Consider the following 20,197-nt stretch of genomic DNA (forward strand, 5'->3'; position numbering starts at 1 on the left):
TTGTCTTATTTGCAATCATACCACATCTTCTTATTTTTTTTATTGATTTCAAATTTTCTGAAAGGGGCATTAGAAAAAGTATAATGTTTTAAATTAACAGAAAATGTGTGTAAAGTACGTGCTGATCAAATAATGTCGATACAGTGTATTATCATGGTAGTACCGTACAAGTTTTTAGTAGCCTAGTAGGCCATTGATAGATGCATTCACGTATAGCTGCACTACAATCCAATTTAAAATAGCATGCAATCTCTATTTGGTTAATTTTACTAGAAAAATATTCCGATAGAATTATTATATTCAAAATAACTCTAGCTAAAAACAGAACACAATCTACATTCAAATTGTAAATATGCAATAAATATCAGTTGCTATTTGGAGCTGAAATAATATAATCAATTAGATCTGTGCACAATATTAGTACATGTAATATTTACGCTTAATTTAATATAACCTGTATGCCATTCGAGCAAAAATAATCAGACATTGGTTGGAAATTTCAATCATCGACCTGAAGTACAGGTCCCTTTAGTAGAGTTGGTTTTTATACACCGTTTGCACTTACGCTTAAGTCCTTTTTTGAGGGAGTGCTCATTTACCAAATTCCATTGTTTTGTATTTTGTTCCCTTTTCCGACTTTATTTTACCCCTATATCCCCCCTACCCTCGTTTTTACACCCTATATCCCAGATCCCAAAAGCGTGTCTTATTGCGTTAAATATTGACGACTTTTATATAGAGAGATTAAATCATAGGCTCAAAAGTCAGCATATTTTAATGGCTTTCGAAACACGATGATTTTGTCGGGGATTTTGTGCATGATTTAAAATTAAAAGCTTTAGAAAAACATTAACTGCAGCCTACGATACAATATTTTCTGTAACCTAACTAAGGGTTGCAATCTAAGTTTCATATACCAAAAAAGTGTTATGAATTCTGAAAAGTTATTCCAAAACTGACGTTACAACATAGTTAATGCATAATTTAGGGATCATAACTGAGAAAAATATAATGTGTTATGCCAAAAAAAAAGTTTTTTTGTTCTACTAGTTATATCGCAATAATTTCTTACAAAAATAGAAATTAGGCTAGATTAATTCAAATCAAAATCTGAAGGTCAATATTAACCCTTTGTGAATCTACTCTTTTCTTCCTCTACTCAGCATTCCATATTTCTCAAAAGTCACCTAATTCAAGGTAATTTCACAAAATATTGATAACTTCTACAATAATTCTGTACAAAATCATAGAGCATTGCAATTTTTACACAACACATAGAAGTAATATTAACACATAAAGGTTTAGCAAAGTACTGTAATCAGAAGACATACGTTAATGACATAATAAATTTTATGTAATATAATAATAATTAATGTTTGTTGAAATATATAACCTTTTATAATTCTTGACATCATTGTCAATTCTATTCATTCTAATACAATTTTCTATTTGATTTATTGATACATTTCTGAACATGTTTTATTAAACATTTGCGGACTTTCTATGTGCCTCTTGGTCATATAGTTTCTCATGTGTTCAGATATTTAAACATCCTTCGGATTTCGAATATTTCGGTTTGAGCATTCCTGGTGAAGGTAAATCCAGAAAATCGCTAAGGACGCAAATAATTTACAAATGCTATTTGCATACTGAAACTAAAATATAGATTCATAATTGGTTTTTTTTATCAGCAGCAGTAAACTGAGTTACTGTTACTGTAAAACTGTTTTAGTTGGCTGTACGGACCCTTTTGGAATTAATTGTGAAGCTTATAAAAATCACATTTAAAATCATTATTTCTTTAAATTGTTCGGTGTAATCGGGTTAAAACACGAAGTTTTGTAAGTTTAATGGAAAAATTGACAAAAGTTTATATGCTGTTCTGTGTAGCAAAAATGTACGAATGCTCGACTGTAAAATCGTTACATAATTTATAACCATTGCCAATTCTGTTTCATCCTTTTATCTTCAACGAAGCTCAAATAAAAGATTCATCTTAAATACTTAGTTTCATCATATCGAATATTCAACTTTATAGGTTTTTAAAAGTAAAACTGTTTCAGATTAATTTAAAGCAATATATAATTCATAAATAATAAAAGTGTAACGCAATTAGTGCAGTGTAGAAACCCAAGGAATTATGTCATACGGCAGATCAACATGTCATCTGAAAAATAATTCATCTACGCGTAACATCAATTGTATTCTTATATTTGATTTTTGAGTTACATCTATCAGTTTTGAATTTGACACTGCCTTGAAGAATACGATATCAATCGCGCCACTTCCTCTAAATTATAGAAAATTAACACTGGGGTGGTTTAGCGTAATTCTGTTAAATGAAAGTAATGTTTAATATGTTCATAGTGTCGGATATCAGAGTTACAGAAATGACAAAGCGTCCCTTAGGAATTGTCTTTAATTGAAAGACTTTGTTGTTACAAAATCGTTACATTCAAAGGCACATATTTCAGAGATTACTATAACTTCAGTTAATGAGTCACTAACACTGTGTCACTATATTAAAACAAAATAATCAAATTAACAACAATATGTTTTGCACAAATATTCAAACAAGTCAAGTGTTATAAAATCTAATAAATGTAATAATTGATATTCAAGGTTAAAAGGAGAAAGTTACATCTGATATCTTGCCTGAATGTTAAAGTTTATATAGTTTATAAATTAAGAAAAAATATGGAACTTAAATTGGTTGTGGTTTTTTTACGCCATAGCAACACCAAAAGGTATTTCAAGTTGATTAACACAAAAAAAATGGTATGGAATAAAAAAGGAATGAAATTTGATACAAAAGGGGAATGACATTTGACTGTTTCTTGAAATATATAGCGGGAAAACCGGTCCAGATGAGCAAACTTTCAACAAATAATGCTTGAGGGATCGTCTGGTGCCCAGAACGTGCAACTCTACCAATTCAAAAAAAAAAGATGCGTATTGATACAAAAGGACAAAGGCGGACGCTTTTGTCGGGAAGGGAACCCTTCGAGGAAACTAAATAATTGTATATCATTTCAGTCTATTCAGGCGTGTGACGATTAGTGAATGTACTGTAACCCGGTAAGATTTAAAAAGCTAATGTCCAAATGCAAACGCGAAAAGTCAACTAAATCAAAACAGAATGATAGTGGGTGAATAGGTGCTTCGATTCCAATTTCATTAAAGGGCCATCATTGTCTTTTAAACCTTAGAAGCAACCATGAAGATATTGAACAATAAAGCATGTAACACTCCCATGGTCTCTCCCAAATTTCTTCGGTATTATCTTAATAATGACTTCATGCAATTTTTCGGATTATTTTTTATTCTTAATATTATGCTGAAATATGTAACACAAATATTAAATGTCAAGTTCATGACGATGATCTGAAAAGCTTCAATGAAAATTGTAGGATGATTTTCAACTGAATAATTATTTCATCATGCGCTTATTGTAGGATCAGCATGACATCATATTGAATGAATTAAGTACACAATACATGGTAGTTCATCCAGGTATTGTTGGAAATGATTACGGTGCATGACCTAAAAGAAAAGAAGCTATGAGTAGGAAAGGAAATAAAGCAATATCAATTCCTACCTTATGATAATTACAATATCATAACAACTGTATAAATTAATACTTTCTAGACAAGCATCTCAAAGCAACGCATTTCTTTCTTTAAAGAAAAACTACCTTCGTATTTGAGGTCTTATTTTCAGTTTCTACAATTAATGAACCGATTGCTATAATGTTTTAATATTTTCCTGAAAAAATTATATTACCAGATATATAGTCTCTGAACAACATGTCCTCTTTTATCGGTAACATTGTTGATTTCAAGTTCTCCATCCTGGTTATACATATAATTGTATTAAATAATCAACTTGTGTGTATTCCAGAGAATACTATAGCTGCGACCGGACTTTAAACAAACGCTAACCAACCAAGTATGATTATCATTATATTTTATATACATGATCCTAATAGAAAATGAATAACTAGTTCGAATCAAACATTTACTACTCCGTTTACTGTCTACCTATTCCTGGTATCTTTGATTTACTATTCCGTTTACCTTCTACATATGCGGGGTATCTTTGATTTACTACTCCGTTTACTGTCTACCTATGCCTGGTATCTTTGATTTACTACTCCGTTTACTGTCTACCTATACCTGGTATCTTTGATTTACTACTCCTTTTACTGTCTACCTATACCTGGTATCTTTGATTTGCTACTCCTTTTACTGTCTACATATGCCTGGTATCTTTGATTTACTACTCCGTTTACTGTCTACCTATGCCTGGTAACTTTGATTTACTACTCCGTTTACTGTCTACCTATGCGTGGTATATTTGATTCACTACTCCGTTTACTGTCTACCTAAGCGTGGTATATTTGATTCACTACTCCGTTTACTGTCTACCTATTCCTGGTAACTTTGATTTACTACTCCGTTTACTGTCTACCTATGCGGGGTATCTTTGATTCACTACTCCGTTTACTGTCTACCTATGCCAGGTAACTTTGATTTACTACTCCGTTTACTGTCTACCTATGCCTTGTGTCTTTGATTTACTACTCCGTTTACTGTCTACCTAAGCGTGGTATATTTGATTCACTACTCCGTTTACTGTCTACCTATGCCTGGTAACTTTGATTTTCTTCTCCGTTTACTGTCTACCTATGCCTGGTATCTTTGATTTACTACTCCGTTTACTGTCTACCTATGCCTGGTATCTTTGATTCACTACTCCGTTTACTGTCTACCTATGCCTGGTAACTTTGATTTACTACTCCGTTTTCTGTCTACCTATGCCTGGTAACTTTGATTTACTACTCCGTTACTGTCTACCTATACCTGGTAACTTTGATTTACTACTCCGTTTACTGTCTACCTATGCCTGGTATCTTTCATTCACTTCTCCGTTTACTGTCTACCTATGCCTGGTAACTTTGATTTACTACTCCGTTTACTGTCTACCTATGCCTGGTAACTTTGATTTACTACTCCGTTTACTGTCTACCTATGCCTGGTATCTTTGATGAGTTTTGCTTACAAATCATTTTGATGACGTAGTAATAGTTTCAAAGTGCAAATTTACATTGAAATACAAGCAAAATGCAATATCCTATAAAACTATGTTTGACTATCCCATCAGTGAAAAAAACTTCGGATAGAATGCTTTTATAACGAGGATGATATTAGGCAGACATGATGTGGGTTAAACATCAAAGAGACAGCGAACTAACAATAAATGTAAACCAAGCTTAGACATTCAGATTTGGTCAACTAGTACAATGAATAGTACAAACAAACTTGGGTTTTATATTCATGTCATACTAATATAAGCTCGGGTTGAATATATTGGACTTGAAACATTTGGATATAAAAAAAATGTTTAATTAACCTAATTTTTTTTATCCATTCAAGCCGAGATCAAAAAGACTATCGTAATTCGTGCAGGTTATATGTACGGTGTAAGATCGACATTTTGAAAATATAATATGCATTTTGAAAATTACGCAAACTTGCTATTGTAATTTGTTATTGAAATTGATACGATAGAGCAAATGATACCATAGCAATACATTTTGAACATTATCGCAAAATGCATATTTGATAACGTTCCATATGGTTTGATTATACGATACAATGAAGAATTCCCCAAACATATAATCTGCTGTGTTAAAGTTCGTGAATAATTTACTAACTTGACAAAAACGAAGACAAAATAATAGTTGGAAATGTTACCGACCTTACTTGATGCACTGATGGCCATTGTATACTATCTGTGTCATTATTCTCAAGGTAATATATAAATAAAATACTCCATTTTAAAGAATATAAATTTAGACAAGATCACCACCTAATTTCTACACGACATATATATGTTTTTCTTCTGTTATCTCATAAGCATCATAATTTCAAACTTGGTTGGTGTGTTGACAGGCTGAAAATTACTTTCATAACGATTGCACAAGAGACAAGGTTCCTAAATTTGACTAGGCACACATTAACATACTATTCTATGGTCGGGTTGTTGTCTCTTTGACACATTCCCCATTTCCATTCTCAATTTTATTGTTGTGTGTACTCCATTCCTTTTAATTTTCGAGCATTGCACTTATAAAGTAGGTATGCTTATATAGTTTTGTTGACTTTGTCAAATGTAAAATACAAAGTATCAATTATCATCTGCGTAAGAAATTAACCATATCTTTTTTCAGTACAACTGATCCAGCTATGTATGTTTTTTACTTCAACTATTCAGTTAAGTCAACGAAGTTACATTTGAAACAGGAACAACAAAATTATTTATTTTGTGAAAATTATTTCAGTACTCCATGTATACCTTACAACAAAATTATTTGTATTTACCTGTGTACGTTATTTGATTTGGTTTTCCTGTTTGAATGGTTTTACACTAGTCATTTTTGGGGCCTTTTATAGCTTGCTGTTTGGTGTGAGCCTAGGTTCCGTGTTGAAGGCCGTACTTTGACCTAAAATGGTTTACTTTTAAAATTGTAACTTGGAAGGAGAGTTGTCTCATTGGCATTCATACCACATTTTCTTATATCCGTTTATTGTTAACTGATTGTTCTTGCTAAAACGAAATTCAAGCAATGTGCAGTATTGTTAATATCTTCGAAAACAATGTCCTCATGATTTAGTGCTTTACAAACGAAACATTGATTAATGGGTTGTACTAACATAAGAGGACGGACTCCCAACGATAAGTACAAAATATAAATGACCCCTTAACAAAACATTTAAGTCTTTTATTTTAAATATTAGACAATATTCGATATTGAAATACTTTTTTATGATCACTCCAAGCCTTAAACTATGTTTATAGGTGACGGTCAAAGGAATGTAAATTAAATAAACATAATTTTGCTAAACTGTTGTTACAAAAGTTTTAACAAGAAATAATGTTTTATATACGAAACGTAAACATTTGAATATTAAATGTAATTTCAACATCATAGTAAAGCACAGAAATCGAAACATAAACGTATACATGAAGTGGATGTACTTTGTACCTAAACATGGACCAACTGTTTGCATTTAGGTGTATGTCGGACTTTTCTTTGTTTGCCCTCAAAACGTTTTTGGATTGCTGTGACAGTATCTCATTGACGTATATCCACACAACTTTTAATCATATTCCATGTATAAACATTATAGAAACTTAATAATTGAATAAAATGTTTCAATCTTAGGATGAAATTATTCAAAAACACCGCCAGGATATTCAAAAATTACAAGAATGGGGAATTGCTATTTGTAATGATATTAACCCTCATTTAAAATCCGTTTCATATATCGTGAAATAATTAATTTTCTTTCATATTGCCTTTTTTTATAAATAAAATATTAGTAAAACATGATGACTTCGCTAATTCCCAAAACGGACAATTAGCGCATATGCAAACAAAGCGTCAAATATCACGTTATTAATAATTTACACATTTTATATTAGTATGTAGCGTAGGATGACAATGAGACAACTTTTCCACCCAGATATGTTCTGGGTAATTTTGTAATAAAAGTCTATTGCAAAAAGAATTTTCTCAAGCACAGTGTAGTGGAAATGAATCTTTGTATGGTTTTGAAACATTTGACTGAATATTAAATGAATATATTTTTTTTTCTATATATTTAATTGTTAATGATCATGATGCATCCTACGAATTCCATCTCACTTTTAGACATTAACATGTAATATTCATTATATGGAAATCTATATGGACATGTATATAACTCACATATTACTAATATGACAAACTGAAGAAAGTAATTTCATATATATATATATAAATAAGAAGGTGTGGTATGAGTGCCAATGAGACAACTCTACATCCAAGTCACAAGTAAACAATTAAAGGTCAAAGTACGGCATTTATCTCACTTGTATGAACATTGAAAAGAAACATTAGATAGATAAGCCAACATAAAAGATCTAATTTTACACATGAACAAAACATAAATGTCAATGGAAAACTTAACTAGCACGAAAAAGAAGATGACATAAATTTTCCTATAGTGAATTTGCCATTTTAATATAACAACTTTCCGCAGTATTTGCATACATTTCCAGTTGCTATGATCTTCAGAGCTGTCGTTTTCTACTTTAATATTTTTTATTGGAAAAAGTGTGAAGACTTCTCTTTGCAAATTTTGACAGCTGACCACTGTGCTATTCTATTTGGCATGGCAGTTGTCTTCATTCCTCGTGTATCATGTTCCACAACTTGCGACTTGTAATGTTGCATACCACAAGTACCACAGGAAGGTCATTATCTCTTTGTCCCTTTGGTATTTTTCGTCTCTCTTTTACGACATTTTTCAATTGTGAACTTTCAATTTTATTTGTAACAATGTTCCGGCAGCACTTGCATTTTAAATATAAATATATCTGCTGATACGTTATTCTAGAGCTTTCATTTATTTTCATGATAGATGATTGTCGATAACAAGGAAATAAGTGAACCCAGTGTTCTTAAAAGTAAATATAACACCATTGCATCGAACACATTACGTATTGGTTGACTGTAAAGGAATATATATATCGCAATGTCGCAAATGACCACATACAATGGGCATAGGTGCACCAATCTCAATTAAAAAATTGTAGAAGTATTTAACGAATAATTCTTTACTTGCAACTATATTTTAGTTAGTTTATTAATATTCATATCACAGCTGCTGTAATTCGTTTGTATATTTATATTTTGAGAGCAATGTACTTACAAAAACAGTATTGACCTTGGTTGACTTGGATAGTGATTAAGGTTGACGCAATGAAAAAATCTGAAATTGCTTAAATTCAATTTGATGACAGACACATTAATGTCACTTTTCCCGTTACCCATATTTGGTACATTTATGTTTCACAGATAATGTCCATTTTACAATACATCTCAAACATAAAAAGAACAAAATAATTTACTGTAGTATAGGGAATAAATTAGATTATTGATTTATCACATACAAGTTCAACAGTCCTAAAATAAACAGACTATAAATAAGTTCCTTAGGACCATGATTACCATATTAAAGATGTTATATAGATCAATATGTACATTAACTTAACTTACTATTTGGACTTGAGTTGAAGATTGAAATAAATTGTGAAGTATATTAGTTTTTGCTCACGTCAAAAGTGTTATTCAATAACGAAACCATTAACAGACTTCTGAAATGTTGTATTGAAGGGACCATTGAACTACTTATCAATGGAAACAATTGAAAACGTTAGAATGTGTTCAGCCAGAATGTTTTTTGTGTTTCGACATGCTATGTTAATTAAAACCTAATTGGATATAAAATCAAATAAAATTTTAGGTAAACGCCAAAAGCAACACAATCGAATAACACGATGAATTAAAAAATACATCAAGAGGTTAAACGGTTGTGCAATTCACAAGTGACTTAACTAAAGTCAAACTCTAATAATTGCAATAAGTCTAGAAAAGAAACAATTCTGTCCAAGTTATACAACTGCATTTTTTCTTATTTTTTAATCATACAGTAATGAACATGACATTTTGATTAGTTAAAAACAAAAATCAGTAAGAAACTTTATTAAGGTTATTAACATGGAGTACAAGGACCTCGTTTCACGCGACAACCTGGTGATAGAAAACCAATAAGTGCTATTGTCCTCCCTCTGGTATTAAGGTTCATGTATTACAGTCATGTAGATAGTCGTTTTTTCTTTCAGAAATGAACAATCTATATACATATATATCAGCGGAAAATGTGCTATACATTTCATCTACTGTAACATATATAAATCACAAAAAATGTAATTATGGTATCTGCTAATGAAGACAATCCTTATAACCTCTTACTTGAGCAGGACTGTTCTTTTGTAGCGTCTGTTCAATACAATTAAAACATGTCGAGACACCGGGCGATTAGAGGCTGGCACTATCTTCAACTAGAGGTCAAATGTATAACCTCAAGATGTCAGATTTGGTTTGTTTTCCATGCTTGCTCCACATTGTCAAAATCCCACGTCTCCTTTTAGTCATACTTCAAACATCTATATAACGTACAAATACAAAGAGCAAATTAAATTGAACTTCAAATATATAAATAAACAGGAGTTGACGATTTACAGACGAGAAATAGTCAAGAATTTAGATAAAACGATTCATTTGGTTTTTCTATTTGAAGTATATGACATATGGTCTAGATAGTGAAAGGATAAGGTTTTGGCACACGTCAAACTTGTTAAATTCCACAATATTATGTACATGTACCAAGTCATTTGTGTTGATAACTGTCATAGTTTGTACATCTGGTTTTTTTAACCAGGGGAGTCGGCTGTTGGTGGTTGATATTGTTTGTTAAACTTTCAGTATGTTTTTTTTATTCCTGCTATCCTTTTTATGTATGAATACTATTTGGCATTCAAGCAAACCTGTTTAGACTTCTTTGTCTGTCTGTTTATAAATTGTTACTGGTTCTTACTTTTTTTTGTATTCAAACTGCAATTGGAATTCTAGCTTAATGTTTTGATTTTTACGATCACATTAGTAAGTTTCAAAACATTGAGTCAGTATCTAAGATTTTAGCAAATGAATGTAAAAATGCTCCTCTCAATCGATGGTCATATTACATTTTGTAATGACCAAAGTTAATTTCGACATCCACTTTATTTAATTGAGATAGAAGTGATAAATGGTTATTTCGTGTTTGCTCAGGTTACTCTATTGAAATGTTCCAGATATAGTTTAACTTTTTGTCAAACAGAATTCTTCTACATTACTTAAAGTTTTGTATCTTTTTGAGTTAAACACGATGAATAGTATGTATGTATTTCTATTTAATTTCTTTTGCACTTGAGATCACACGGATTTTGGATGGGTTCGTGTTCGTCAGTCTTCAGTACTTTTTGTTGTGTTTGTTAACTGTTGTTTGTCTTTTCGTCATTTTTCGTTTTTGCTATAGCGTTGACAATTTTTCTTTGACTCACGGCTTTGCTATCTTCCGCTTCTCGTTTGAATGGGTTAACAATTAAATATTTGCTGTTGATAAATTATTATCACTTAATATACGCGCTTAAATTAGTTGTACGTTTTTTAACTTAGTTAGATTGGTTGATTCGGTTTCTTTAACATCCAGTGGCAGGTTTTTCTATATTTGTTAATTGCAATAATAAATCTTATAACTCGATATGTAATCTTAAAGATAATTCCAAATGAAGCATTCTCAAGCAAATCTTTTTCGACGCTACATATCCATATAAGTTTTACGGCCACCATCACGAATTGGTTGACTAATACGATACGTCTGTGTCTCAACTCACTGACGATACTTATTTTCACAGTCTTAGAACCTTAGATATCTGAAAAGTCCTCTAATTTGTAATTTTAACGATTGTGTCCTATTCCCGATTGTGACATTTTGATTGAGTGTGGAATCGCATGGCGGGTGATGTGTGCATACGTTTAACAGCGGACAACTACCATGTCGACACACTCGGTTTAGCACCTTTTGTATTGCCCGCTATTCCCTCATTGTCTATTTGTTTGCTACTTTGATTTGTTATTTCTTAATCGATTTGTGATATTCAGGCATCGTTCAACTATTGTTGCCTCTAATTTGACTAAATATAGATTGGGGTAGATTGTGTCGCATTTTAAATCAGCAGAAAACGCCTAAATTTATATGTACCATTAAAACATAACGTTTTCATAAAATGATTGTGATGCAATATGTGGTATATATGTAGGACTCTAAAGTGCGGTGGTATTCTAAAATCCGATGGTCTACGTTAAAGTGCGATTGTTATTTGGTTTTTTTTTATGTGCGATTATATGACACGCTCAAGTGCGTTGGTATAACACGCCAAAGTACGATGGTATAGCTCGCTAAAGTGCGATGGTATAGCACGCTAAAGTGCGATGGTGTAACGGAAATTGTGTTTAGGCAATAGTTTTGTTTAGGCAATGGTTTTTGTTTTTGCTGTGTTTCTGTTAGTTTTTCGTTTATTATTTTGTTATAAATCAAGCCGTTGTATTGCTCTTTTGAATTGTTTTACACTGGTCATTGTGTGGCCTATATAACGTCCTATGCGGCATGGGCCAAAACTCCTTGTTGACGGCCGTACGGTTATTAGTTGCAAACATCAACGACGTTTGGCGTTGGGTGGATAGTTGTCTCATTGGCAATTATACCACATCTTCTTACTTTTATTAATGTACGATAGTTATCAAAAAAGTGAAATAAAATTGAGAATGGAAATGGGGAATGTGTCAAAGAGACAACAACCCGACCATAGAACAGACAACAGCAGAAGGTCACCAACAGGTCTTCAATGCAGCGAGAAATTCCCGCACCCGGAGGCGTCCTTCAATGATTACATTGCAGAAGCTAGTATATACTGTATGAACCCGTTTCAAGCCAGGAACCTGTAATTCAGTGGTAGTCGTTTGTTGCTGTATTCATATTTGTTTTTCATTTATTGTTTTGTATATAAATCAGGCCGTTTTTTTCTCGTTTGAATTATTTTACACTGGTCGTTTTGAGGCCCTTTTGTAAACACAAATAAACCAAATCAAGTTAACCTCTTCCAGCATCGACAAAAAATGTTCCGGGTAAGGATCATTTGTTTGTTTGGTTTTTTTTTTTTTCTTTCTCTACTAAAACCCCTGTACAAATATTCTGGTTTTCCGGCATGTCCAATTTTTGTTTGTACAAACGGCTTGAAATGTCAGAATGCTGTTTAACGTAGCTAACTTCCTTACTTTCACGAACATATGCACTTTAACGTGTTGAGGCATCGGACTTTAGCGTGTTCTATTGATCAGCACAGACCATCACACTTTATCGTACCAAACCATCGCACTTTAGCTTGACCATCGCGATTTAGCATCTACATCGCACTTTATAGTCCTACATATATAATCAAGGGAATTGCGGAATCAAAACTGATTAAACTCTCCTCATATTGTTAGCACTGCAAGTTTTTTCGAAGGAGTCGGGTGTTAAAGGTTTGAGTGCTTTGCTGTACTACCTAATACTTTTTGGTGATTCCTATTATCTTTTTGATGTATTATTTAAACATGGTTTACCATTACAAAACGTATTTGAAATTGAATAAGTTGCCGTACCATATGTATATAAATACTAATCTTTATATTCAAGGGGAAATCAGCGAAATTGAAACTCTAAGATTACATTTTCTTTTAATTCATTTTGAATAAATTAATATAGAAGTTAGAAATGTGAATTCAATAGATTGTATAACGAACGAAGCACTGTCTTGCTTCGATTGACTCATGACATGTCCCATGAGAGAAAATGCAAATTGATACAAAATATCTGATATATTAACCTTTAGAAAAATAAAACGTTATTCAATTTTGAGTGAAAGAAATTTATGGAAGTATTATAAAATAGTTTATTCAAATGAGGACTGACGGTGATTCAAATTACGTAGCTCAACTCGGTAATACAGTATGTAACTTACAAATAAATTTTCAAACGTTCAGACAACCACAACTAGTGATAAAATCAATAAACTTAGAAAGGTTTATACCACTGATAGGAAAAGGGTTCTTAACAAATTTGATATGTGAACGTAAGTTCAATCCGTAGTTACATGACTCATCATAGTTACTAGGATTAAAATTCTGTACGACAGACGCGCGTTTCGTCTTCAAAAGACTCATCGGTTCGAATCAAAAAGGCCAAATAAAAGTGTAAGAGCATTAGGAACCAAAATTCCAAATACGGATAGGGTAATCTTTTCCTGGGGTAGAAAATCCTTAATATTCCGAAAATTTAAAATTTTGTAAACAGTTATTTTATTAATATACCATATCAATGATAAGTCATGTCAACACAGAAGTGCTGACAACTGGGCTCGCCTGGTGGTACATATTTATTTGTTTTAAAATTTGATGTATCATATTACTTTAAATAGAGAATTAATCAGCAAAACAAGATCTACAAATAACTCAAATGGCCGAAAAAGAAACTTTAAAAATCAAAATTGATCCACTAGCAACGATTTACAAAAAAAGACAAAATTGCTTAAATCGTTGGTCAACTCTTTATAGGAGTCAGTGTTCCTAAGTCACACATTTTACCATTTTTTGCGTTTTTGCCTTTTATCCTGAAAATTGAATAAGCAAACATAATCAGCAGGACAGGATATGCAAATTGGTCAGCATAGATGAATTGTCAGTTGTCTTCTGAAAGGAGTTATTTTTCCTGATCGACGATTTATTTGTTTACCCTTTTTGTGTTTTGGGCAAAAACTATAGAAGACATAGAGAAATTGCTAACAGAAAAAATCAACAGCAATACAAGATCAACAAAAGAGATTAAAGTCATGGTTTCCTAGTCTACAATGTTACAGAGTGTCTATTGTTGAAGATTCATATAGACCTATGTGAGCTGCAAGGCTCTTAAGAGCCTTAAATTATGTATATATACAGAAAATACAAGATAATGCAAAAAGGTGCGCAAGCATGAAATGAGCTCAGGTGTACCAGATATTATTAGTTTTCATCTAATCAAGCATATGGTTTTTTCATATTTAATTACCTATTTATCAACTTTCCTTACTGTATATATGTAATGTTGATTTGTTATATGTATTTGTTTATTCGTATACCCCGGAGGCCTTTGTGCATGGGGTCTTGTATTAGAATAAAGCATGAAAACTTGAAACTTAAATGACATATTAAGTATATGATCTATAAAACCTGGAAACCCGATTACATTTCTTTCTATAGAAATTTATACCAATTCACCAAATACATGTTAACAGTTTAAACAGTACAATATTACTGAACATAGAGTATAGGTTTGCAATAATGCTAACTATTACGGAGACTTAATTACTTTTGATACTTAGTATTCTTCTTGAATAGTAAAAAAATTAAGCACGCATCACTCATTAGTGTATTGCGAGGCCGATTAAAATATATCACCTTCATTCATAATTGTATTCTAATGGATAATAAACTAATGGCATAGACGACACCAACCGTTGCTGTCATTTTCCTAAACACAGCAAGATTCTGAAGAACAATCTGATTTAAATCTAGCGATAAGTAATTAAATGAAAAATTAAGGCGTTTTCAGACGACTATTGAATGAATCTTATGGAGATAACCCATGTATGTGAAGTATGATATGATTTATAACAGACACTAGCTGTATATACTTACTTTATACTGACCCATTCCATTGTGAAATTACTGATATGGTGTGTTGTATTAAACCGAAATTTTTATCACAGCAAAATTATCAAGATAACTGTTTAGGTATTAAGTGGGCCTTTGTTTCCTCTGAGTTTTGAATTTTTTTATGACCCATTATCCCTCTGGTATAATTGTGATATGGACGAGTTATTTAGATTCAATGGAGTTTATACTGTTCGACTTGCATAGCGATATTATCTCAAAGTAAATCAATACGATATTTATAGCAACCACTTACATGGATATTTGTTAAATGTAAAAAGGAAATATCAAACATATTTCGTATTTCATTAACTTCTGTCCTCTTTAATTAAAGAACAAAATAAATATGTTGGTTCTCTCACACTGTCGCCTGAAACAAAATATATATAAAATCAGAATGCCAACTTCAGTTGATAGGATTGTATTGTGGTATTGTGATATTTAGTACAACAGTCATTAAACTTGTCTAACCCTTATACCTCTAAATAGTTCTAACTTTGTATGTCATGTACAGGCAGAACACAATAGTTTTTTTTTCGATATTTCTGAGCTAAAAATACTTTTATTATTTATTTATATAATGTATCATCAAAAGCCTCTATTTCATAGTCCAATGCATTTGTTGGATCATTTAAAAACCGATATTTTTGGGGGTCTTTTAAAGGTTACTATGCAGTATTATTTTTGCTCATTGTTGTAGGCCGTACGCTGACCTATAGTTGTTAATTTTTATGTCATGTGGTCTCTGGTAGAGAAATTTTCTCATTTGCAATCATGCCAAATATGTGAAATATTTGCGTACAATTATTTCAAAGAATCAGATTTATAATTGTCAAAACACCAATTCTCTTCTAAAATGACAAGTAAAAAAGAAAATAAAACATGATTAAACACTATAACCCTACCTTCGACAAGTAGTTGGTCAGATGATAAAGCGACAGACGATACCAATGGGGTTATCAAAAATTATAAGTCAGAGAAAAAACGGACAGTAATACAATGTATTGTCAAACGAAAAACGTAGAAATGTTCAAAATAATACATAAACAATAAAGGTTGTGGAAATAAAACCAAACTCTATCTAAAACCGGGATGGATGGACTAAAGTGCTCCTGAAGGGTTAGCAGCTCCTGTCCACTAGTGAAAGAAATGATTGTGTCTACGACAAATGGGACATATCGAGATCATGTGAGACACAGTTACTTAATAACAGAAAACTCAATTATGACGATGTTCATAAGGTTTCGAAGGGGTAAAATTAAAAAAAAAATGGTTCAAAAGCTTCCTTATTAGCAGCAATAGTCTTGATATGAATCGCAAGTCCTTTAATACCAAATGGGATATATATCTGTAATAATATAGTAGCGAATGTGCCATATTTTGTAAAACGCGTGTGTCCAATTGAAAGTGATACAGGTTATTGCATTAACACATCTACTGTTACAAACATAAATCTTTTGTCCATTTATTTGCAAATGCATTTTATATTTCTCCAAATCTGAGAAAACTTTTGAAATCTTTGACATGATGAATTGAACCCGTTATTATCTTTAATTAATTTTTTATATATATCTAATCTACAGGCAGGTTAAACTCTATTGCTTAAATGTTGCTGCACAATTAAATCAAGTTTTGGAGAACAGCGTTACCGTTACAGATATTTCCACATGGCGTCCCACAAAAAGGAATTGATATGAATTATATAGTTCTTGGAGTCAGTTGGTTGCTCATATTTGATTTTAATATTAAACTATGTGTGATATAGTATAGTCATACATGTCAATAATTACGTGTTTATGACTTTATATTAACATTTAAATGACGTTAATGCAATAAAGTGACGGAACTGTATCATCATTTTTCGCGTTTTGATCAATTTCATAAAAATGACAAAATATTGAGGAATGGTTTTGCTATTTCAGGAACCAAACAATTGTTCCTAACATTCTATCTGTTAAAAACGATATTGAATACCATTGAATGAAGTTTTGAATTAAAACGTAAACTTCATATCAGTTTCATTTTATCAAATTCGTAAATACTTAACGCTTTTGTACACAAGCACACAATTCCTGGTTTCCAAATAGATGCAAACTCCCTATATTCAAGACGTTTTTAGTAAAAATAGCGGATAAAGTGCACTTTGTATTGTAGATATACTCTTAAAATACGAGTAAGTTGTATCATTTCAATTGAAATAGAATGTAATGAATAATTATTGCTTTGCCTTTTAGTCACAAGATAACATGACATGTTTTCAGCAGTATATATGTGCTTTGTAGATTTAACCCATTTGTCTGACGTCAGTCTGTTGTTCTTACTATAGATTATTTTTTTAGAATCCACTGACCACTGTGTTTACTTAAGATTAATAATTTATGATATAACTTTTAACTTACGACATTTTATCCTCTCAAAAACAAGTTTAAAATGAAGGATTTGAACTTGCTCATATTTTCATCGCAAATCGTTACAGTCTATTCACGATACCACTAGACCACGAGTACTGACATAAAACATTATTTGATAATTTTCAATACATGCCGACACACTGAATTTCTGTCTCATTGATTATTTGCTTTTGTAATTTATGAAATATATATTATGTCTTGGCTTGTTTATGTTCTTTTCAATTGATGGTGGATTTGATTTTTTTTATCTTTATGAAGATTATGTTTGAACGCTCTTTGATTATAATTATAAAGCAATATCAAAATATAGACAACAATACAAGAGAAAAAATGAATCAAATCTTTTTTTAAATCATAAAAAAAGAGTTTATTTCGGATGTCAGGTTTGAACATTGGTCGATTTACATCATCGTTGTAATGAACTGAACCTTTATACGATTGTGACTATTACACAATAGTTGTAGCCACTATAAAAGAAACATCCATATGCCCATTAAACTTGTCACTTTTAACGACTAACGTCGCTTGTTGATTATCGTGTACGAATCCACTACTTAATGCATTTTTTTTTAAATGAATAATTGTTAATTTCATACCAGAATCAGCTTTTGTGATAATGCTAAATTGTACATAATTTGTAAAATTTAAACATGATTCCAAATGTCACATTTTTAAGCAAAACTGTTTCGTCTGAAATCGAGACTACATATATTTTACGGTCACCATGATCACAAATTGATTGATCGTTAGGATTTATCTGTGTCTCAATTCACTACCAATACGTTTTCCCGCACTCTTTGATGTTTAGATACCTCAATAATCGTCTAATCGGTACTTTTACCTCAATTTACTACCGATACGTTTTCCCGCACTCTTTGATGTTTAGATACCTCAATAATCGTCTAATCGATACTTTTACCTCACTTCACTACCGATCCGTTTTCCCGCACTCTTTGATGTTTAGATACCTCAATAATCGTCTAATCGGTACTTTTACTTCAATTCACTACCAATACGTTTTCCCGCACTCTTTGATGCTTAGATACCTCAATAATCGTCTAATCGGTACTTTTACCTCAATTCACTACCAATACGTTTTCCCGCACTCTTTGATGTTTAGATACCTCAATAATCGTCTAATCGGTACTTTTACCTCAATTCACTACCGATACGTTTTCCCGCACTCTTTGATGTTTAGATACCTAATCTAATCGGTACTTTTACCGGTTGTGTCATATTTACTATTGTGACATTTTGACAGAGTGTGGATTCGCATAGGATATTGTGCATGCACAGCGTGAGACGCGTAGCATGTCGAAGCACTTGGTCTCGCATCTTTTGTAGTTCATGCAATATGATCAGTTTTTGTTTGTTATCTCGATTTGTCTACTTAATTGGTTTATGTGATTTAAACATCGGTACTTCACTGTTGCTTTAATTCAATATACATGTTCTTTAAATGAATTTGACTGTCATGCGTGTTGAATAGCAGCTGTTAAAAGAAAATTAATTAATAATAAGTTATGTCATAATACAATCTTCTTCATAATCTTTAATCTGTGAATTCCCTTGTTGGTTAATAATTTTAGACATGTGTCTGATGTTGGTGAAATAATGATTTAACAAAATGTAGGTTGCACTGAATAGAATTATCATATATGCAGGCCAATAGGATGCACATCGTATTTGTTTTTCAAATGCAACCATATGCATGCAAATGAGCGAAACAGAATCCGTATTGTCGTTCAAAACTATGATGGAATAAAATATTTTATTGGAATGTACATCGTACTCAAAAAGATGTTTCTATTACATGGTGGGCTTGGCAAATAGACACAAATGAAAGCCTAATCATCAAATGAACTTTGCTGCAATAAAAATGCGTATTTTCAAAAGTGCAGGTTTTTGAAAGATGTGAATGATATTTGAAAAAAATACAAGCATTTCATGTTTTCCAATAATGAACCAAACATTAGGTTACGTATGATTATGATAATAAAAATAAAGAGATGATTGCCAACGAGACAATTTTCCACCAAAGACGGAATGACAATAATGTAAACAAGGATCGACTTAAGATATTACAAGACATGATGTAATAAATATACAGTATGCCATGTTTTTTAATATCTGCATGTATTGTTCTCTAATGGATTGGATTTACGACCCATATCTGCCGAATTTTTTATTTTTATTATATTTGAAATTCACGACTTTATTAGAATTGTACTTTGCCATGATTTCAATTTTATCAGAAATTGAAACAATAAAGTGACATTATTATCCCAACATTGAGTAAAATAAAAAAGTAATACAACATCCATTAACCAAGCACAATTTCTTCTAGCATTTAACAATTTTAATTACTCTTTCGTTCCTAAATTGAAAATATATTAAGTTTTCACATATGCGGCAATCTTTTGTAATTCAGTCGGATATTGGTAAAATGTCATTTAAAAGTCGATTTGAAAACAATTTTTATTAACCTGTACTAAAAATAAAATACGTAAAATGTGATTCAATACAAACATATATATGTGTGATTTCACAAAATCCCTAACATTAAAAC

This window comes from Mytilus californianus, unplaced genomic scaffold (genome assembly GCF_021869535.1).
Source record: "Mytilus californianus isolate M0D057914Y unplaced genomic scaffold, xbMytCali1.0.p SCAF_3, whole genome shotgun sequence".
In the NCBI taxonomy this organism is placed as follows: domain Eukaryota; kingdom Metazoa; phylum Mollusca; class Bivalvia; order Mytilida; family Mytilidae; genus Mytilus; species Mytilus californianus.